This window comes from Neolamprologus multifasciatus, unplaced genomic scaffold, assembly GCF_963576455.1.
Source record: "Neolamprologus multifasciatus unplaced genomic scaffold, fNeoMul1.2 scaffold_51, whole genome shotgun sequence".
NCBI lineage: Eukaryota > Metazoa > Chordata > Actinopteri > Cichliformes > Cichlidae > Neolamprologus > Neolamprologus multifasciatus.
Window position 1 is genome coordinate 1 of NW_028182006.1, and position 23,173 is coordinate 23,173.

General features: G+C 33.5%; 1 long non-coding RNA gene across 2 annotated transcripts; it reads left to right on the forward strand.

The window, feature by feature from the left end:
- The first annotated feature begins 9,647 nt into the window (after positions 1-9,647).
- LOC146490264 (uncharacterized) lies at positions 9,648-19,862 on the forward strand. 2 transcript variants are annotated; one of them, XR_014872890.1, is made up of 3 exons: positions 9,648-9,722; positions 10,156-12,133; positions 12,324-19,862. It is a non-coding gene; the product is annotated as an uncharacterized LOC146490264 (long non-coding RNA). The 2 variants fall into 2 exon arrangements; XR_014872891.1 differs by lacking the exon at positions 9,648-9,722 and adding an exon at positions 9,728-9,843 and having other exon boundaries at positions 10,168-12,133.
- Positions 19,863-23,173: the final 3,311 nt, after the last annotated feature.

Genomic DNA, 23,173 nt, shown 5'->3' on the forward strand with positions numbered 1-23,173 from the left:
AATTAAGCAGAAATACTATATTAAACACAAATACTATATTGAGCACAAATACTATAAAAAGCAGAAATACTATAATTAAGCAGAAATACTATATTAAACACAAATACTATATTAAGCATAAATACTATAAAAAGCAGAAATACTGTACTATGATTTGGTAGAAAAACTATAATTAATCAGAAATAGTATATTTTGCAGAAATACTATATTAAGCACAAATCTTATAAAAAGCAGAAAGCTCAAATATTATAAAAAGCAGAAATACTATAAAAAGCAGAAATGCTAGAATTGAGCACAAATCCTATAAAAAGCAGAAATACTATAAAAAGCAGAAATACTATATTAAGCACAAATCCTATAAAAAGCAGAAATACTATAATTTAGAAATACTATAACACAACACAGAAAGAGAGAGAAGCAAGTTTTTAGGTCAGTCAAGCAGCCTGGGAGCTGCTAAATTTGAATCCACCAATCAGAGAGGCTGTGTACTTTTTCCCGCCAAAACAGGTGCAGCCGTTTTTACACATGCAGCAGAGAGACAGGATTTTTGCAGGCCCCAATATGCAAATTTGAATGCCTGAGCCCTCAGATATGATTGGCTGGCTTACAAGCCGTCAAGGCCCCAATATGCAAATTTGAATGCCTGAGCCCTCAGATATGATTGGCTGGCTGGGAAGCCGTGAAGGCTCTGATTTGTAAATTTGAATGTCTGTCCTCAGAGAGGATTTGCTGCCTTGGTACCTGGCAGTAATATATAGAAATAGTATGATTAAGCATAAATACTACATTTAGTAGAAATACTATGTTTTAGCACAAATCCTATAAAAAGCAGAAACACTATAATTTAGCAGAAATACTATATTAAGCACAAATACTATATTAAGCACAAATGGTACAGAAAGCAGTAATACTATAAAAAGCAGAAATACTACAATTTAGCAGAAATACTATATTAAGCACAAATACTATATCAAGCACAAATACTATAAAAAGCAGAAATACTATAATGTAGCAGAAATACTATAATTTAGCAGAAATACTATATTAAGCAGAAATACTATATTAAGCAGAAATACTGTATTAAGCAGAAATACTATAAAAAGCAGAAATACTATATTAAGCACAAATCCTATAAAAAGCAGAAACACTATATTAAGCAAAAATACTATAAAAAGCAGAAATACTATGAAGTAGCAGAAACACTATAATTTAGCAGAAATACTATATTCAGCAGAAATACTATAATTTAGCAGAAATATTATATTAAGAACAAATACTATAATTTAGCAGAAATACTGTATTAAGCAGAAATACTATATAAAGCACAAATACTATAAAAAGCAGAAATACTATAAAAAGCAGAAATACTATGATTTAGTAGAAATACTATATGAAGCACAAATACTATAAAAAGCAGAAATACTATAATGTAGCAGAAATACTATAAAAAGCAGAAATACTATAATTTAGCAGAAATGCTATATTAAGCACAAATACTATATTAAGCAGAAATACTATAAAAAGCAGAAATACTATAATTTAGCAGAAATACTATATTAAACAGAAATAGTATAAAAAGCAGAAATACTATATTAAGCAGATATACTATAATTTAGCAGAAATACTATAAAAAGCAGAAATACTATAATTTAGCAGAAAAACTATATTAAGCAGAAATAGTATAAAAAGCAGAAGTACTATAATTTAGCAGAAATACTGTAATTTTGCAGAAATAATATATTAAGAACAAATACTATAATTTAGCAGAAATACTATATTAAGCTCAAATATTATAAAAAGCAGAAATACTATAATTTAGCAGAAATACTATAAAAAGCAGAAATACTACAATTTAGCAGAAATACTATATTAAGCACAAATTCTATAAAAAGCAGAAATCATATAAAAAGCAGAAATCCTATAGAAAGCAGAAATACTATAATGTAGCAGAAATACTATATTAAGCACAAATCCTATAAAAAGCAGAAATACTATAATTTAGAAATACTATAACACAACACAGAAAGAGAGAGAAGCAAGTTTTTAGGTCAGTCAAGCAGCCTGGGAGCTGCTAAATTTGAATCCACCAATCAGAGAGGCTGTGTACTTTTTCCCGCCAAAACAGGTGCAGCCGTTTTTACACATGCAGCAGAGAGACAGGATTTTTGCAGGCCCCAATATGCAAATTTGAATGCCTGAGCCCTCAGATATGATTGGCTGGCTTACAAGCCGTCAAGGCCCCAATATGCAAATTTGAATGCCTGAGCCCTCAGATATGATTGGCTGGTTTACAAGCCGTGAAGGCCCCAATATGCAAATTTGAATGCCTGAGCCCTCAGATATGATTGGCTGGCTGGGAAGCCGTGAAGGCTCTGATTTGTAAATTTGAATGTCTGTCCTCAGAGAGGATTTGCTGCCTTGGTACCTGGCAGTAATATATAGAAATAGTATGATTAAGCATAAATACTACATTTAGTAGAAATACTATGTTTTAGCACAAATCCTATAAAAAGCAGAAACACTATAATTTAGCAGAAATACTATATTAAGCACAAATACTATATTAAGCACAAATGGTACAGAAAGCAGTAATACTATAAAAAGCAGAAATACTACAATTTAGCAGAAATACTATATTAAGCACAAATACTATATCAAGCACAAATACTATAAAAAGCAGAAATACTATAATGTAGCAGAAATACTATAATTTAGCAGAAATACTATATTAAGCAGAAATACTATATTAAGTAGAAATACTGTATTAAGCAGAAATACTATAAAAAGCAGAAATACTATATTAAGCACAAATCCTATAAAAAGCAGAAACACTATATTAAGCAAAAATACTATAAAAAGCAGAAATACTATGAAGTAGCAGAAACACTATAATTTAGCAGAAATACTATATTCAGCAGAAATACTATAATTTAGCAGAAATATTATATTAAGAACAAATACTATAATTTAGCAGGAATACTGTATTAAGCAGAAATACTATATAAAGCACAAATACTATAAAAAGCAGAAATACTATAAAAAGCAGAAATACTATGATTTAGTAGAAATACTATATGAAGCACAAATACTATAAAAAGCAGAAATACTATAATGTAGCAGAAATACTATAAAAAGCAGAAATACTATAATTTAGCAGAAATGCTATATTAAGCACAAATACTATATTAAGCAGAAATACTATAAAAAGCAGAAATACTATAATTTAGCAGAAATACTATATTAAACAGAAATAGTATAAAAAGCAGAAATACTATATTAAGCAGATATACTATAATTTAGCAGAAATACTATAATTTAGCAGAAATACTATAAAAAGCAGAAATACTATAATTTAGCAGAAAAACTATATTAAGCAGAAATAGTATAAAAAGCAGAAGTACTATAATTTAGCAGAAATACTGTAATTTTGCAGAAATAATATATTAAGAACAAATACTATAATTTAGCAGAAATACTATATTAAGCTCAAATATTATAAAAAGCAGAAATACTATAATTTAGCAGAAATACTATAAAAAGCAGAAATACTACAATTTAGCAGAAATACTATATTAAGCACAAATTCTATAAAAAGCAGAAATCATATAAAAAGCAGAAATCCTATAGAAAGCAGAAATACTATAATGTAGCAGAAATACTATATTAAGCACAAATCCTATAAAAAGCAGAAATACTATAAAAAGCAGAGATACTATAATGTATGCTGCCAAATAAGGGTAAAGTTCTCTATTTCTCACTAAACACACACACACACACACACACACACACACACACACAGAAAGAGAAAGAAGCAAGTTTGTATGTCAGTCAAGTAGCCTGGGAGCTGCTGAATTTGAATCCACCAATCAGAGAGGCTGTGTACTTTTTCCCGCCAAAACGGGTGCAGCCGTTTTTACACAGGCAGCAGAGAGAGGATTTTTGCAGTCTATTTCTCATAGTGAGGACTACCTTCCAAACAAATGGCCATAATTTCCTAACCGTAGGGGCTAGAACGGTCATTCTTACACCGTTTTGTTCAGAAGAGATGGGGGAATCTTCAAGTGTTGACAATTTATCATTAAAATATGAATTATTAAAGATATTTGACTTCTAATGCACCATAACTGAGTAGAGGCGAAGCAAAAACTGCCTTGACTTGCCCTCAAACAACGCTTTCTAACTCTAAATATATTTGGAGTATCGATATCATTCTTTCACCGTAAGAGACAGCAGGCTTTGGTTAACAACCATGGAAATTTTCAGGTCTTTGTGGAAATCTATCAAAAAGATATGACGAGAGAAAAAAGTGGCTCATTTCCAGAGTTTGAAATCTGAAGAAATCTGAGCGAAGGACAAATTTCCTACCCTCAAACAAGTCTAACTCATCTCAGAACGGTAATAGGTGAGAAAATAATTCTTGAATTGTGAGCGTCAGGAATGTCTGAAGATATACTGGGACAAGCCTTATGTCTTAACGTCGCTTCGTTAGGGAGATATGACGATTCGAATATGCCTCTCATTACAGAAATCAAGCGGTGATTTTGAACAAACTCTCCATTGACTTTCTATGGAGAGTTTTGAGACTTTGTGTTGGTCTGAGGAGATTTGCCAAAATTCTATAAATCCCACAACAATGATAATGACATTTTCTGAAAGCCAGCAAAAATACCTACGTTTTGATGTATAATTTGTGGAAGTTGAGTGAAAATTGAGCAAGTAGCAAGAAGTTGTTCGGACATGAAGAGAAGACTGCGAAACCTTCAGTGCCTCACTTAGAACCAACTGCATAGCAACCATAACAACCCATGTATTTTGTGAAAAATCACAATTTTGCAACTCAACACTTTAAGGGGTATAAAAATAAAACGGTAAAAGATTTGAAAAAGCTGATTTATACCTGAATAGTCCAATAATTTGAGAACATTTTAAAGTTTGAATGGTTGTTCTAAGTCAAAATATGAGGAAGTAGTTAAGTTTCAAAAACAAGCAAATTTTAGCAGAATTGCGGAAGTTTCCCATTCATTTCAATGGGACAAATTAAAGGAAAAAAGCTTAATATTTTAAAAAGTATAATAGTTAAAAATACCAAAAGATATAGCCATCATTAGCAGAAATAGCAGAATAGTTTAAAATTTGAATGGTGAAAATAGCACAAAAATTGTGGAAGTAGTTCAACGGCAAAAAACGTACGGAACGCAACTAGAATAATAATAATAAAGAACTAGAAAAATTTGCATTTCCTGCGAAAATGCAGTGTGGATGCTTTAAAGCTGAAGCTGTCTGCAAAAACTAGCTGAAAAAGCTGAAAAGTTGCAGAAATTGTAAAAACTTTGCAGAAGCAAAGGAACTTTGCTAAAAAGTAATAACTTAGCAGAACTGCAATATCTTAGAGGAAACATAATACTTGGCAGAAATACAATAGCATAGCAGAACTTGGCAGAAATATTGTAACTTACCAGAAACATGATAACTTCTCAAATATACAAGAATTTAGGAGAAATAGTATAACAGAAAGAATATATTTAGCCAAAACTGAAAGCCAGCAAAAATACCTACGTTTTGATGTATAATTTGTGGAAGTTGAGTGAAAATTGAGCAAGTAGCAAGAAGTTGTTCGGACATGAAGAGAAGACTGCGAAACCTTCAGTGCCTCACTTAGAACCAACTGCATAGCAACCATAACAACCCATGTATTTTGTGAAAAATCACAATTTTGCAACTCAACACTTTAAGGGGTATAAAAATAAAACGGTAAAAGATTTGAAAAAGCTGATTTATACCTGAATAGCCCAATAATTCGAGAACATTTTAAAGTTTGAATGGTTGTTCTAAGTGAAAATATGAGGAAGTAGTTAAGTTTCAAAAACAAGCAAATTTTAGCAGAATTGCGGAAAAATTATAAAAAAATTTCCGCAAAAAAAAAAGCAGAAATATTATAAAAAGCAGAAATACTATATTAAGCACAAATACTATAAAAAGCAGAAATACTACAATTTAGCAGAAATACTATATTAAGCAGAATATACTATAAAAAGCAGAAATACTATAATTTAGCAGAAATACTATAAAAAGCAGAAATACTACAATTTAGCAGAAATTCTATATTAAGCACAAATCCTATAAAAAGCACAAATCCTATAAAAAGCAGAAATCCTATAAAAAGCAGAAATACTATAATTTAGCAGAAATACTATATTAAGCAGAAATACTATAAAAAGCAGAAATACTATAATTTAGCAGAAATACTATATCAAGCACAAATACTATATTAAGCACAAATCCTATAAAAAGCAGAAATACTATATCAAGCACAAATACTATATTAAGCACAAATCCTATAAAAAGCAGAAATACTATAAAAAGCAGAAATACTATATTAAGCACAAATACTATAAAAAGCAGAAATACTACAATTTAGCAGAAATACTATATTAAGCACAAATCCTATAAAAAGCAGAAATCCTATAAAAAGCAGAAATACTATATTAAGCGCAAATACTATAAAAAGCAGAAATACTATAATTTAGCAGAAATACTATAAAAAGCAGAAATATTATAAAAAGCAGAAATCCTATAAAAAGCAGAAATACTATATTAAGCGCAAATACTATAAAAAGCAGAAATACTACAATTTAGCAGAAATACTATATTAAGCAGAAATACTATATTAAGCTCAAATACTATAAAAAGCAGAAATACTATAATTTAGCAGAAATACTATAAAAAGCAGAAATACTACAATTTAGCAGAAATACTATATTAAGCACAAATCCTATAAAAAGCAGAAATCCTATAAAAAGCAGAAATCCTATAAAAAGCAGAAATACTATAATTTAGCAGAAATACTATATTAAGCAGAAATACTATAAAAAGCAGAAATACTATAATTTAGCAGAAATACTATATCAAGCACAAATACTATATTAAGCACAAATCCTATAAAAAGCAGAAATACTATATCAAGCACAAATACTATATTAAGCACAAATCCTATAAAAAGCAGAAATACTATAAAAAGCAGAAATACTATATTAAGCACAAATACTATAAAAAGCAGAAATACTACAATTTAGCAGAAATACTATATTAAGCACAAATCCTATAAAAAGCAGAAATCCTATAAAAAGCAGAAATACTATATTAAGCGCAAATACTATAAAAAGCAGAAATACTATAATTTAGCAGAAATACTATAAAAAGCAGAAATACTACAATTTAGCAGAAATACTATATTAAGCAGAAATCCTATAAAAAGCAGAAATCCTATAAAAAGCAGAAATCCTATAAAAAGCAGAAATACTATAATTTAGCAGAAATACTATATTAAGCAGAAATACTATAAAAAGCAGAAATACTATAATTTAGCAGAAATACTATATCAAGCACAAATACTATATTAAGCACAAATCCTATAAAAAGCAGAAATACTATAAAAAGCAGAAATACTATATTAAGCACAAATACTATAAAAAGCAGAAATACTATATTAAGCACAAATCCTATTAAAAGCAGAAATACTATATTAAGCTCAAATACTATAAAAAGCAGAAATACTATAATTTAGCAGAAATACTATAAAAAGCAGAAATACTACAATTTAGCAGAAATACTATATTAAGCACAAATCCTATAAAAAGCAGAAATCCTATAAAAAGCAGAAATCCTATAAAAAGCAGAAATCCTATAATTTAGCAGAAATACTATATTAAGCAGAAATACTATAAAAAGCAGAAATACTATAATTTAGCAGAAATACTATATCAAGCACAAATACTATATTAAGCACAAATCCTATAAAAAGCAGAAATACTATAAAAAGCAGAAATACTATAATATATGCTGCCAAATAAGGGTAAAGTTCTCTATTTCTTACTAAACACACACACACACACACACACACACACACACACACACACACACAGAAAGAGAAAGAAGCAAGCTTGTATGTCAGTCAAGTAGCCTGGGAGCTGCTGAATTTGAATCCACCAATCAGAGAGGCTGTGTACTTTTTCCCGCCAAAACAGGTGCAGCCGTTTTTACACAGGCAGCAGAGAGAGGATTTTTGCAGTCTATTTCTCATAGTGAGGACTACCCTCCAAACAAATGGCCATAATTTCCTAACCGTAGGGGCTAGAACGGTCATTCTTACACCGTTTTGTTCAGAAGAGATGGGGGAATCTTCAAGTGTTGACAATTTATCATTAAAATATGAATTATTAAAGATATTTGACTTGTAATGCACCATAACTGAGTAGAGGCGAAGCGAAAACTGCCTTTACTTGCCCTCAAACAACGCTTTCTAACTCTAAATCTATTTGGAGTATCGATATCATTCTTTCACCGTAAGAGACAGCAGGCTTTGGTGAACAGGCATGGAAATTTTCAGGTCTCTGTGGAAATCCAAAAAAAAGATATGACGAGAGAAAAAATTGCCTCATTTCCAGAGTTTGAAATCTGAAGAAATCTGAGCGAAGGACGAATTTCCTACCCTCAAACAAGTCTAACTCATCTCAGAACGGTAATAGGTGAGAAAATAATTCTTGAATTGTGAGCGTCAGGAGTGTCTGAAGATATACTGGGACAAGCCTCATGTTTTAACTTTGCTTCGTTGGGGAGATATGACGATTCGAAAATGCCTCTCATTAGAGAAATCCAGCGGTGATTTTGAACAAATTCTCCATTGACTTTCTATGGAGAGTTTTTAGACTTTGTGTTGGTCTGAGGAGATTTGCCAAAATTCTATAAATCCCACAACAATGATAGTGACATTTTCTGAAAGCCAGCAAAAATACCTACGTTTTGATGTATAATTTGTGGAAGTTGAGTGAAAATTGAGCAAGTAGCAAGAAGTTGTTCGGACATGAAGAGAAGACTGCGAAACTTAAAGTGGCTCACTTAGAACCAACAGCATAGCAACCATAACAACCCATGTATTTTGTGAAAAATCACAATTTTGCAACTCAAAACTTCAAGAGGGGTAAAAGTAAAACGGTAAAAGATTTGAAAAAGCTGATTTATAGCTGAATAGCCCAATAATTGGAGAACATTTTAAAGTTTGAATGGTTGTTCTAAGTGAAAATATGAGGAAGTAGTTAAGTTTAAAAAACAAGCAAATTTTAGCAGAATTGCAGAAGTTTCCCATTCATTTCAATGGGACAAATTAAAGGAAAAAAGCTTAATATTTTAAAAAGTATAATAGCAAAAAATAGCAAAAGATATAGCCATCATTAGCAGAAATAGCAGAATAGTTTAAAATTTGAATGGTGAAAATAGCACAAAAATTGTGGAAGTAGTTCAACGGCGAAAAACGTACGGAAACACCAAGAATAATAATAATAAAGAACTAGAAAAATTTGCATTTCCTGCGAAAATGCTGTGTGGATGCCTTAACGCTGAAGATGTCTGCTGAAAAAAAGCTGAAAAAGTTGAAAAGTTGCAAAAAGTTGTATGGCGGTGAAGAAACTGAAAATCCTGCTGAAAAAAGGGGAAGAAGCAGAAATTTGCACTGAAAGAGATGAATCAGCAGAATTTGTGCTCAAAAGAGTTTTTTCTGAAAACAGCTGAGATCTGTGATGAAAAGAGGCGAGAATTCTGCTGAAAAGAGTTCAATCAGCAGAATTTCTGCTGAGAAGATTTCAATCAGCAGAAATTCTGCTGAAAAGAGTTCAATCAGCAGAATTCTGCTGAAAAGAGTTCAATCAGCAGAATTCTGCTGAAAAGAGGTTTTGCTGAAAACAGCTGAAAAAGCTGGGATTTGTGCTGAAAAGTGGTGAAAAAAATGTAAAATTCTGCTGAAAAGAGTTCAATCAGCAGAATTTCTGCTGAAAAGAGTTCAATCAGCAGGTGAAAAGGCTGAAAATTTTGCAGAAGAGGTGAATAAGCAGAAATTGGGCTGAAAAGAGGTAAAAATTCTGCTGAAAAGAGCGGCTATTCATCTCACTGAGCCAAAGTCATTCTCACAAAAGAAGAGACAAAGGAGACTGACAATTTTGCTGAAATGAGCAGAAGCGGCTGAGAATTGTGCTGATAAGAGGTGAAAAGCCTGAAAACTTTGCAGAAAAGAGGTGAATCAGCAGAATTTCTGCTGAAAAGAGGTAAAGAAGCAGAAAGTTGCGCTGAAAAGAGTTCAATCAGCAGAATTTCTCCTGAAAAGAGTTCAATCAGCAGAATTCTGCTGAAAAGAGGTTTTTGCTGAAAACAGCTGAAAAAGCTGGGATTTGTGCTCAAAAGTGTTGAAGAAAATGTAAAATTCTGCTGAAAAAAGGTGAATCAGCAGAATTTCTGCTGAAAAGAGGTAAAGAAGCAGAAAGTTGCGCTGAAAACAGATGAATCAGCAGAAGTTCTGCTCAAAAGAGTTTTTTCTGAAAACAGCTGAGATTTGTGCTGATAAGAGGTAAAAAGGCTGAAAATTTTGCTGAAAAGAGTTCAATCAGCAGAATTTCTGCTGAAAAGAGTTCAATCAGCAGAATTCTGCTGAAAAGAGGTTTTTGCTGAAAACAGCTGAAAAAGCTGGGATTTGTGCTGAAAAGTGGTGAAAAAAATGTAAAATTCTGCTGAAAAGAGTTCAATCAGCAGAATTTCTGCTGAAAAGAGGTTTTTGCTGAAAACAGCTGAAAAAGCTGGGATTTGTGCTCAAAAGTGTTGAAGAAAATGTAAAATTCTGCTGAAAAAAGGTGAATCAGCAGAATTTCTGCTGAAAAGAGGTAAAGAAGCAGAAAGTTGCGCTGAAAACAGATGAATCAGCAGAATTTCTGCTCAAAAGAGTTTTTTCTGAAAACAGCTGGGATTTGTGCTGAAAAGTGGTGAAAAAATTTAAAATTCTGCTGAAAAGAGTTCAATCAGAAGAATTTCTGCTGAAAAGAGTTCAAACAGCAGAATTCTGCTGAAAAGAGGTTTTTGCTGAAAAGAGCTGAAAAAGCTGGGATTTGTGCTGAAAAGTGGTGAAAAAATTTAAAATTCTGCTGAAAAGAGTTCAATCAGCAGGATTTCTGCTGAAAAGAGATCAATCAGCAGAATTTCTGCTGAAAAGAGTTAAAAAAGTTTAACTGATAACTGAAAGAAATTTTGCCATAAGCGGGATTTGAACCCGGGCCTCCCAGTCTGAGAACGGATGCTCATCTCACTGAGCTAAAACACAGGTCAACCCGGCAAAGAAAATCAGTGAGGCCACTGCTAATAAGGCAGAAAAGGGCAAAAAATATTGCAAAAAAAATTCAATATCTCAAAAAGTATAGAAGTTATGAGCACCAAAAGTCATAGCCGGCATTAGCAGAAAGAGCAGAATTTTTTCAGATTAGAACGGTGCAAATAGCACAAAAACTGAGGGAGTAGTTAAGGTCCAAAAAGTGTACGGAAGCAACTAGAAGAATAATAAAGAACTAGAAAAATTTGCATTTCCTGCGAAAATGCTGTGTGGATGCCTTAACGCTGAAGATGTCTGGTGAAAAAAGCTGAAAAAGTTGAAAAGTTGCAAAAAGTTGCATGGCGGTGAAGAAATGTAAAATTCTGCTGAAAATAGGTGAAGAAGCAGAAAATTTTGTTGAAAAGTGGTGAAAAGCAAAAAATTCTACTGAAAGGGGTAAAGACGGAGAAATTTTTGCTGAAAAGTGGTGAAAAAAAAAAAAGGTGTCCCTGAGCAGGATTTGAACCTGGCCCTCCTGGTCTCAAAGCGGCTATTCATCTCACTGAGCCAAAGTCATTCTCGCAAAGAAGAGGTGGAGAAACTGTCAATTTTGCTGAAATGAGCAGAATGGCTGAGAATTGTGCTGATAAGAGGTGAAAAGGATGATTTTTTTTTCAGAAAAGAGATGAATCAGCAGAATTTCTGCTGAAAAGAGGTTTTTGCTGAAGACAGCTGAAAAAGCTGGTATTTGTGCTGAAAAGAGGTGAATCAGCAGAATTTCTGCTGAAAAGAGGTAAAGAAGCAGAAAGTTGCGCTGAAAAGAGATGAATCAGAAGAATTTCTGCTCAAAAGAGTTTTTTGTGAAAACAGCTGAGATTTGTGCTGAAAAGAGGTGAAAAGGCTGAAAATTTTGCAGAAGAGGTGAATGAGCAGAATTTCTGCAGAAAGGATGGAAAGAAGCAGAAAGTTGCGCTGAAAAGAGATGAATCAGCAGAATTTCTTCTCAAAAGAGTTTTTTCTGAAAACAGCTGAGATTTGGGTTGAAAAGAAGTGAAAATTCTGAAAATTTTGCTGAAAAGAGTTGAATGAGCAGAATTTCTACAGAAAAGATGGAAATAAGCAGATAATTGCGCTGAAAATAGGTGAATTAGCAGAATTTCTGCTGAAAAGAGTTCAATCAGCAGAATTCTGCTGAAAAGAGGTTTTTGCTGAAAACAGCTGAGATTTGTGCTGATAGGAGGTGAAAATGCTTAACCAATCAGAGGTACTTCTTCTTTCTGCTTTATCAGGCTGTGTACTTGTATGTATTTCTGCCATGGAGCGTTAACAAGAATCTGAGGTCCATATTAGGAAAGCTGCCAAAATCATAAAACTTTGCAGAATTGTAATAAATGATCAATATGAATTACTGGTCTGTGACAGTGTATTAATTTGTAGTGAAAAAAACATGTGGATTAGGTGGAATTGAACACACGACCTTTGGGCTTCAAACCCGTGTCATTACCAACTGCGCCACTGGCAAAGAGAGCGGGCGCCTGGAAAACAGGTTGATGAGCAGTCAGAATTAGATCGCGGTAAGAGGCGAAAAACGCCGTTTTTTGGAGTTACAAAACGTCGTGTAACTCAAGAACTAGGTGGACTAGAAACATAATTCTTGCACTGGGTGAATCAGCGGACTTTGGTGAACTTTGACTGCGATTTACATAGCTCTTTGTACTTCCGTCGCGGAGATATGACGAGAGAAGAAACGGCTTCATTTTCGGAGTTTGAAAACTGAGAGGAGGACAGATTTCCACTCCTCAAACAAACGTAATTCATGGCTCAACGGTAAGATGACTGTAAAAACTGCTTCGACCGTGAGTGTCAGCAGTGTCTGAAGATGAATTGGCACAAGCCTCATGTCTTAACTTTGCTTCGTTAAGGAGATATGACGATTTGAAAATGCCTTCAGTTTCAGTATTTCAGCTCTGAGTTTCACAACCTCCCCATAGACTTTGAATGGGGAGTTTTTAGACTTCGTGTCACTTCGAGGCAAATTGTGAAAAAAACGTAACTCGCACGATAATTATAGTAACACTGTCTTAAAGCCAGCAAAAATACCTACGTTTTGATGTATAATTTGTGGGGGATGAGTGGAAATTGAGCGAGTAGCAAGAAGTTGTTCAGACATGAAGAGAAAATTCAGAACGCACCAGTGCGCACTCTGAGTTAATTGCATAGCAACCATAGCAACGCATGTATTTTCTGAAAAATCACAAAGCTGCAACTGAAAACTTAAAGAGGCATTAAATGAAAACGGTAACAGATATGAAAAAGCTGAATCACACAGGAATAGCCCAATCATTTGAGAACGTTTTAAAGTTTGAATGGAGTTTCTACGTGAAAGTATGAGGAAGTAGTTAAGTTTTAAAAACACGCAAGTTTTAGCAGAATTTTGGAAGTTTCCCATTCATTTCAATGGGACAAATTAAAGGAAAAAAGCTTAATATTTTAAAAAGTATAATAGTAATAAACAGCAAAAGTCATAGCCGGAAAGAGCAGAAAGAGCAGAACAGTTTAGAGTTTGAACTGAGAAAATCGGCTGAAAACTGAGAGAGTAGTTAAGGGCCAAAAAACGTACGGAAGCAACTAGAATAATAAAGAATAAAGAGAAACAGGAACTCAATAGTGTGGATGCCTTTGAGGGCATCCACACAACTAGAAAAATTTGCATTTCCTGCGAAAATGCTGTGTGGATGCCTTCACGCTGAAGATGTCTGCTGAAAAAAGCTGAAAAAGTTCAAAAGTTGCAAAAAGTTGTATGGCGGTGAAGAAACTGAAAATCCTGCGGAAAACAGGTGAAATAGCAGAAAAAAAGTGGTGAAAAGAAAAAAAATTTACTGAAAGGGGCAAAGACGTAGAGATTTTGCTGAAAAGTGGTAAAAAAAAAAAAAAAAAAGTGATGCCCTGAGCAGGATTTGAACCTGGCCCTTCTGGTCTCAAGGCGGCTACTCATGTCACTGGGCCAAACTCATTCTCGCAAAGAGAGGTGGACAGACTGACAATTGTGCTGAAATGAGCAGAAGCTGCTGAGAATTTTGCTGATAAGAGGTGAAATGGCTGAAAACTTTGCAGAAAAGAGGTAATTCAGAAGAATTTCTGCTGAAAAGAGATAAAGAAGCAGAAGGTTGCGCTGAAAAGAGATGAATCAGCAGAATTTCTGCTCAAAAGAGTTTTTTCTGAAAACAGCTGAGATTTGGGTTGAAAAGAGGTGAAAATTCTGCTGAAAAGAGTTCAATCAGCAGAATTTCTTCTGAAAAAAGCTGAATGAGCAGAATTCTGCTAAAAAGAGGTTTTTGCTGAAAACAGCTGAAAAAGCTGGGATTTGTGCTGAAAAGTGGTGAAAAGACTGAAATCTTTGCAGAAAAGAGGTGAATCAGAACAATTTCTGCTGAAAAGAGATGAATCAGCAGAATTTCTGCTCAAAAGAGTTTTTTCTGAAAACAGCTGAGATTTGGGTTGAAAAGAGGTGAAAATTCTGCTGAAAAGAGTTCAATCAGCAGAATTTCTTCTGAAAAAAGCTGAATGAGCAGAATTCTGCTAAAAAGAGGTTTTTGCTGAAAACAGCTGAAAAAGCTGGGATTTGTGCTGAAAAGTGGTGAAAAGACTGAAATCTTTGCAGAAAAGAGGTGAATCAGAACAATTTCTGCTGAAAAGAGATGAATCAGCAGAATTTCTGCTCAAAAGAGTTTTTTCTGAAAACAGCTGAGATTTGGGTTGAAAAGAGGTGAAAATTCTGCTGAAAAGAGTTCAATCAGCAGAATTTCTTCTGAAAAAAGCTGAATGAGCAGAATTCTGCTAAAAAGAGGTTTTTGCTGAAAACAGCTGAAAAAGCTGGGATTTGTGCTGAAAAGTGGTGAAAAGACTGAAATCTTTGCAGAAAAGAGGTGAATCAGAACAATTTCTGCTGAAAAGAGATGAATCAGCAGAATTTCTGCTGAAAAGAGTTCAATCAGCAGAATTCTGCTAAAAAGAGGTTTTTGCTGAAAACAGCTGAAAAAGCTGGGATTTGTGCTGAAAAGTAGTGAAAAAATTTAAAATTCTGCTGAAAAGAGTTCAATCAGCAGAATTCTGCTGAAAAGAGTTCAATCAGCAGAATTTCTGCTGAAAAGAGTTCAATCAGCAGAATTTCTGCTGAAAAGAGTTCAATCAGCAGAATTCTGCTGAAAAGAGTTCAATCAGCAGAATTCTGCTGAAAAGAGGTTTTTGCTGAAAACAGCTGAAAAAGCTGGGATTTGTGCTGAAAAGTGGTGAAAAAAATTACAATTTTGCTGAAAAGAGTTCAATCAGCAGAATTTCTGCTGAAAAGAGTTCAATCAGCAGAATTCTGCTGAAAAGAGGTTTTTGCTGAAAACAGCTGAAAAAGCTGGGATTTGTGCTTAAAAGTAGTGAAAAAATTTAAAATTCTGCTGACAAGAGTTCAATCAGCACAATTTCTGCTGAAAAGAGTTAAAAAAGTTTAACTGTTAACTGAAAGAAATTTTGCCATAAGCGGGATTTGAACCCCGGCCTCCCAGTCTGAGAACGGATGCTCATCTCACTGAGCTAAAACACAGGTCAACCCGGCAAGGAAAATCAGTGAGGCCACTGATAATGTGGCAGAAAAGGGCAAAAATATTGCAAAAAAAATTCAATATCTCAAAAAGTATAGAAGTTATGAGCACCAAAAGTCATAGCCGGCATTAGCAGAAAGAGCAGAATTTTTTAAGATTTGAACGGTGCAAATAGCACAAAAACTGAGGGAGTAGTTAAGGTCCAAAAAGTGTACGGAAGCAACTAGAAGAATAATAAAGAATAAAGAGAAACAGGAACTCAATAGTGTGGATGCCTTTGAGGGCATCCACACAATAAAGAGAAACAGGAACTCAATAGTGTGGATGCCCATTGAGGGCATCCACACAATAAAGAGAAACAGGAAAACAATAGTGTGGATGCCTTAAGCATCCACACAATAAAGAGAAACAGGAAAACAATAGTGTGGATGCCTTAAAGCATCCACACAATAACTAGAAAAATTTGCATTTCCTGCGAAAATGCAGTGTGGATGCTTTAAAGCTGAAGCTGTCTGCAAAAACTAGGTGAAAAAGCTGAAAAGTTGCAGAAATTGTAAAAACTGCAGAAGCAAAGGAACTTTGCTAAAATGTAATAACTTAGCAGAACTGCAATATCTTAGAGGAAACATAATACTTGGCAGAAATACAATAGCATAGCAGAACCTAGCAGAAATATCGTAACTTACCAGAAACATGATAACTTCTCAAAAATACAAGAATTTAGGAGAAATAGTATAAGATAACAGAAAGAATATATTTAGCCAAAAATACTTAAACATTACAGAAACACTATGATTTAGAAAAATAGTACAACATAGCAGAAATACTGTGATTTACCAGAGACACTGTGATGAACTATGAATATTGCAATTTTAAATTAATACTATGTTTCAGCACAAATACTCTGGTTTAGCACAAATATTATAACATAGCAGAAATACAATTATATAGTAGAAATGCTATATTTAGAAAGAAAAATATAATATAGTAGAAATACTATGATTGAGCAGAAATGCAATGATTGAGCAGAAGTACTAAGATGTAGTAAAAGTACTTTGATTTAACAGAAATCCAATTATGGAGGAGTAATGCTTTAAAATGGGAGAAATATTGATACACACACACATACACAGAGCGTAAAGGGAACAGTATTTGTGCCATGGAGTGTTAACAAGAATGTGAGGTCCATATTAGAAAAGCTGGTAAAATGATAAAAGTTTGCAGAATTGTAATAAATGATGAATATGAATTACTGGTCTGTGATAGTGTATTAATTTGTAGGGAGAAAAACATGTTGATCAAGGTGGGATTGAACCCACAACCTTTTGGTTGCAGACCCATGTCATTACCAACTGCGCCACTGGGAAAGAGAGCGGGCGGCTGGAAAACAGGCTGATGAGCAGTCAGAATTAGATCGCAGTGCGAGGCAAAAAACGCCGCTTTTTGGAGTTACAAAACGTCTTGTAACTCAAAAACTAGGTGGACTAGAAGCATAATTCTTGTACTGGGTGAATCAGCGGACTTTGGTGTACTTTGACTGCGATTTTTATTGCTCTTTGTACAACCGTCGCTGAGATATGACGAGAGAAGAAACGGCAGACATCAGATATGATTGGCTGGCTGGGAAGCCGTGCAGGCCCTGATATGTAAATTTCAGGGCTAAGTGTCTCAGTCCTCACAGAGGATTGGCTGCCTGGGGACCTGGCAGTGATATATAGAAATAGTATGATTAAGCAGAAATACGATAATTTAGCAGAAATACTATAAAAAGCAGAAATACTATAATTTAGCAGAAATACTATAATTTAGCAGAAATACTATAAATAGCAGAAATACTATAAAAAGCAGAAATACTATAAAAAGCAGAAATACTATATTAAGCAGAAATACTATATTAAGCACAAATACTATATTAAGCAGAAATACTATAATTTAGCAGAAATACTATAATTTAGCAGAAATACTATATTAAGCAGAAATACTATATTAAGCAGAAATACTATAATTTAGCAGAAATACTATAAAACGCAGAAATACTATAATTAAGCAGAAATACTATATTAAACACAAATACTATATTAAGCACAAATACTATAAAAAGCAGAAAGCTCAAATATTATAAAAAGCAGAAATACTATAAAAAGCAGAAATGCTAGAATTGAGCACAAATCCTATAAAAAGCAGAAATACTATAATTTAGCAGAAATACTATAAAAAGCAGAAATACTATAATTTAGAAATACTATAACACAACACAGAAAGAGAGAGAAGCAAGTTTTTAGGTCAGTCAAGCAGCCTGGGAGCTGCTAAATTTGAATCCACCAATCAGAGAGGCTGTCTACTTTTTCCCGCCAAAACAGGTGCAGCCGTTTTTACACATGCAGCAGAGAGACAGGATTTTTGCAGGCCCCAATATGCAAATTTGAATGCCTGAGCCCTCAGATATGATTGGCTGGCTTACAAGCCGTGAAGGCCCCAATATGCAAATTTGAATGCCTGAGCCCTCAGATATGATTGGCTGGCTTACAAGCCGTGAAGGCCCCAATATGCAAATTTGAATGCCTGAGCCCTCAGATACGATTGGCTGGCTGGGAAGCCGTGAAGGCTCTGATTTGTAAATTTGAATGTCTGTCCTCAGAGAGGATTGGCTGCCTGGGGACCTAGCAGTAATATATAGAAATAGCATAATTAAGCATAAATACTACATTTAGTAGAAATACTATGTTTTAGCACAAATACTATAAAAAGCAGAAATACTATAATTTAGCAGAAATACTATATTAAGCAGAAATACTATAATTTAGCAGAAATACTATAAAAAGCAGAAATACTATAAAAAGCAGAAATACTATAATTTAGCAGAAATACTATGATTGAGCAGAAGTACTAAGATGTAGTAAAAGTACTTTGATTTAACCGAAATACAATTATGGAGGAGTAATACTTTAAAATGGGAGAAATATTGATACACACACACATACACAGAGCCTAAAGGGAACAGTATTTGTCACAAATGTTATATTAAGCACAAATCCTATAAAAACCAGAAATACTATATTGAGCTCAAATACTGTAAAAAGCAGAAATACTACAATTTAGCAGAAATACTATATTAAGCACAAATCCTATAAAAAGCAGAAATCCTATAAAAAGCAGAAATCCTATAAAAAGCAGAAATACTATAATTTAGCAGAAATACTATATCAAGCACAAATACTATATTAAGCACAAATCCTATAAAAAGCAGAAATACTATAAAAAGCAGAAATACTATAATATATGCTGCCAAATAAGGGTAAAGTTCTCTATTTCTCACTAAACACACACACACACACACACACACACACACACACACACACACACACACACACACAGAAAGAGAAAGAAGCAAGCTTGTATGTCAGTCAAGCAGCCTGGGAGCTGCTGAATTTGAATCCACCAATCAGAGAGGCTGTGTACTTTTTCCCGCCAAAACAGGTGCAGCCGTTTTTACACAGGCAGCAGAGAGAGGATTTTTGCAGTCTATTTCTCATAGTGAGGACTACCCTCCAAACAAATGGCCATAATTTCCTAACCGTAGGGGCTAGAACGGTCATTCTTACACCGTTTTGTTCAGAAGAGATGGGGGAATCTTCAAGTGTTGACAATTTATCATTAAAATATGAATTATTAAAGATATTTGACTTCTAATGCACCATAACTGAGTAGAGGCGAAGCAAAAACTGCCTTGACTTGCCCTCAAACAACGCTTTCTAACTCTAAATATATTTGGAGTATCGATATCATTCTTTCACCGTAAGAGACAGCAGGCTTTGGTTAACAACCATGGAAATTTTCAGGTCTTTGTGGAAATCTATCAAAAAGATATGACGAGAGAAAAAAGTGGCTCATTTCCAGAGTTTGAAATCTGAAGAAATCTGAGCGAAGGACGAATTTCCTACCCTCAAACAAGTCTAACTCATCTCAGAATGGTAATAGGTGAGAAAATAATTCTTGAATTGTGAGCGTCAGGAGTGTCTGAAGATATACTGGGACAAGCCTTATGTCTTAACGTCGCTTCGTTAGGGAGATATGACGATTCGAATATGCCTCTCATTACAGAAATCAAGCGGTGATTTTGAACAAACTCTCCATTGACTTTCTATGGAGAGTTTTGAGACTTTGTGTTGGTCTGAGGAGATTTGCCAAAATTCTATAAATCCCACAACAATGATAATGACATTTTCTGAAAGCCAGCAAAAATACCTACATTTTGATGTATAATTTGTGGAAGTTGAGTGAAAATTGAGCAAGTAGCAAGAAGTTGTTCGGACATGAAGAGAAGACTGCGAAACTTACAATGGCTCACTTAGAACCAAGTGCATAGCAACCATAACAACACATGTATTTTGTGAAAAATCACAATTTTGCAACTGAAAACTTAAAGAGGGATAAGATGAAAACAGTAACAGATATGAAAAAGCTGAATCATCCACAAATAGCCCAATAACTTGAGAACATTTTAAAATTTGAATGGTTGTTCTAGGCGAAAGTATGAGGAAGTAGTTAAGTTTCAAAAACAAGCAAATTTTAGCAGAATTGCGGAAGTTTCCCATTCATTTCAATGGGACAAATTAAAGGAAAAAAGCTTAATATTTTAAAAAGTATAATAGTTATAAATACCAAAAGATATAGCACACATTAGCAGAAATAGCAGAATAGTTTAAAATTTGAACGGTGAAAATAGCACAAAAATTGTGGAAGTAGTTAAACGGCGAAAAACGTACGGAAGTCCTAAGAATAATAAAGAATAAAGAGAAACAGGAAAACAATAGTGTGGATGCCTTAAAGCATCCACACAATAATAACTAGAAAAATTTGCATTTCCTGCGAAAATGCAGTGTGGATGCTTTAAAGCTGAAGCTGTCTGCAAAAACTAGCTGAAAAAGCTGAAAAGTTGCAGAAATTATAAAAACTTTGCAGAAGCAAAGGAACTTTACTAAAAAGTAATAACTTAGCAGAACTGCAATATCTTAGAGGAAACATAATACTTGACAGAAATACAATAGCATAGCAGAACTTGGCAGAAATATTGTAACTTACCAGAAACATGATAACTTCTCAAATATAGAAGAATTTAGGAGAAATAGTATAAGATAACAGAAAGAATATATTTAGCCAAAAATACTTAAACATTACAGAAACACTATGATTTAGAAAAATAGTACAACATAGCAGAAATACTGTGATTTACCAGAGACACTGTGATGAACTATGAATATTGTAATTTTAAATTAATACTATGTTTTAGCACAAATACTATAAAAAGCACAAATACTATAAAAAGCAGAAATACTATAAAAAGCAGAAATACTATAAAAAGTAGAAATACTATAATTTAGCACAAATACTATATTAAGCAGAAATACTATAATTTAGCAGAAATACTACAAAAAGCAGAAATACTGTAATTTAGCAGAAATAGTATATTAAGCACAAATACTATATTAAGCACAAATCCTATAAAAAGCAGAAATACTATAATTTAGCACAAATCCTATAAAAAGTAGAAATACTATAAAAAGCAGAAATACTATAATTTGACAGAAATACTATCATTTGGCAGAAATACTATGTTTCAGCACAAATACTCTGGTTTAGCACAAATATTATAACATAGCAGAAATACAATTATATAGCAGAAATGCTATATTTAGAAAGAAAAATATAATATAGTAGAAATAATATGATTTAGCAGAAATACTGTAATCAGCACATATACTGTAACATGACAGAAATTCCTCCACTTAGTAGTAATACTATAACATAACACAAATGTTATGATTTGGCACAAAAACCATGATTTGGCAAAAATACTATGATTGAGCAGAAGTACTATGATTGAGCAGAAGTACTAAGATGTAGTAAAAGTACTTTGATTTAACAGAAATACAATTATGGAGGACTAGTACTTTAAAATGGGAGAAATATTGATACACACACACATACACAGAGCCTACAGGGAACAGTATTTGTGCCATGGAGTGTTAACAAGAATGTGAGGTCCATATTAGAAAAGCTGGTAAAATGATAAAAGTTTGCAGAATTGTAATAAATGATGAATATAAATTACTGGTCTGTGATAGTGTATTAATTTGTAGGGAGAAAAACATGTTGATCAAGGTGGAATCGAACCCACGACCTTTTGGTTGCAGACCTGTGTCATTACCAACTGCGCCACTGGGAAAGAGAACGGGCGCCTGGAAAACAGGGTGATGAGCAGTCAGAATTAGATCGCGGTGAGGGGCGAAAAACGCCGTTTTTTGGAGTTACAAAACATCGCACAACTCAAAAACTAGGTGGACTAGAAGCATAATTCTTGTACTGGGTGAATCAGCGGACTTTGGTGTACTTTGACTGCGATTTTCATTGCTCTTTGTGCAACCGTCGCGGAGATATGACGAGAGAAGAAACGGCAGACCTCAGATATGATTGGCTGGCTGGGAAGCCGTGCAGGCCCTGATTTGTAAATTTGAATGTCTCAGTTCTCACAGAGGATTGGCTGCCTGGGGACCTGGCAGTAATATATAGAAATAGTATGATTAAGCATAAATACTACATTTAGTAGAAATACTATGTTTTAGCACAAATACTATAAAAAGCAGAAATACTATAATTTAGCATTAATACTATATTAAGCAGAAATACTATAATTTTGCAGAAATACTATAATTTAGCAGAAATACTATACTAAGCAGAAATACTATATTAAGTAAAAATACTACAAAAAGCAGAAATACTATAAAAAGCAGAAATACTATACTATGATTTGGTAGAAAAAGTATAATTAATCAGAAATACTATATTAAGCACAAATCCTATAAAAAGCAGAAATACAATATTAAGCACAAATCCTATAAAGAGCAGAAATACAATATTAAGCACAAATACTATAAAAAGCAGAAATACTATATTAACCACAAATCCTATTAAAAGCAGAAATACTATATTAAGCTCAAATACTATAAAAAGCAGAAATAATATAAAAAGCAGAAATACTATGATTTAGCAGAAATACTATGATTGAGCAGAAGTACTAAGATGTAGTAAAAGTACTTTGATTTAACAGAAATACAATTATGGAGGAGTAATACTTTAAAATGGGAGAAATATTGATATACACACACATACACAGAGCCTAAAGGGAACCGTATTTGTGCCATGGAGTGTTAACAAGAATCTGAGGTCCATATTAGAAAAGCTGGTAAAATGATAAAAGTTTGCAGAATTGTAATAAATGATGAATATGAATTACTGGTCTGTGATAGTGTATTAATTTGTAGGGAAAAAAACATGTTGACCAAGGTTGAATCGAACCAACGACCTTTGGCTTGCAAACCCGTGTCATTACCAAGTGCGCCACTGGGAAAGAGAGCAAGCCTCTGGAAAACAGGGTGATGAGCAGTCAGAATTAGATCAC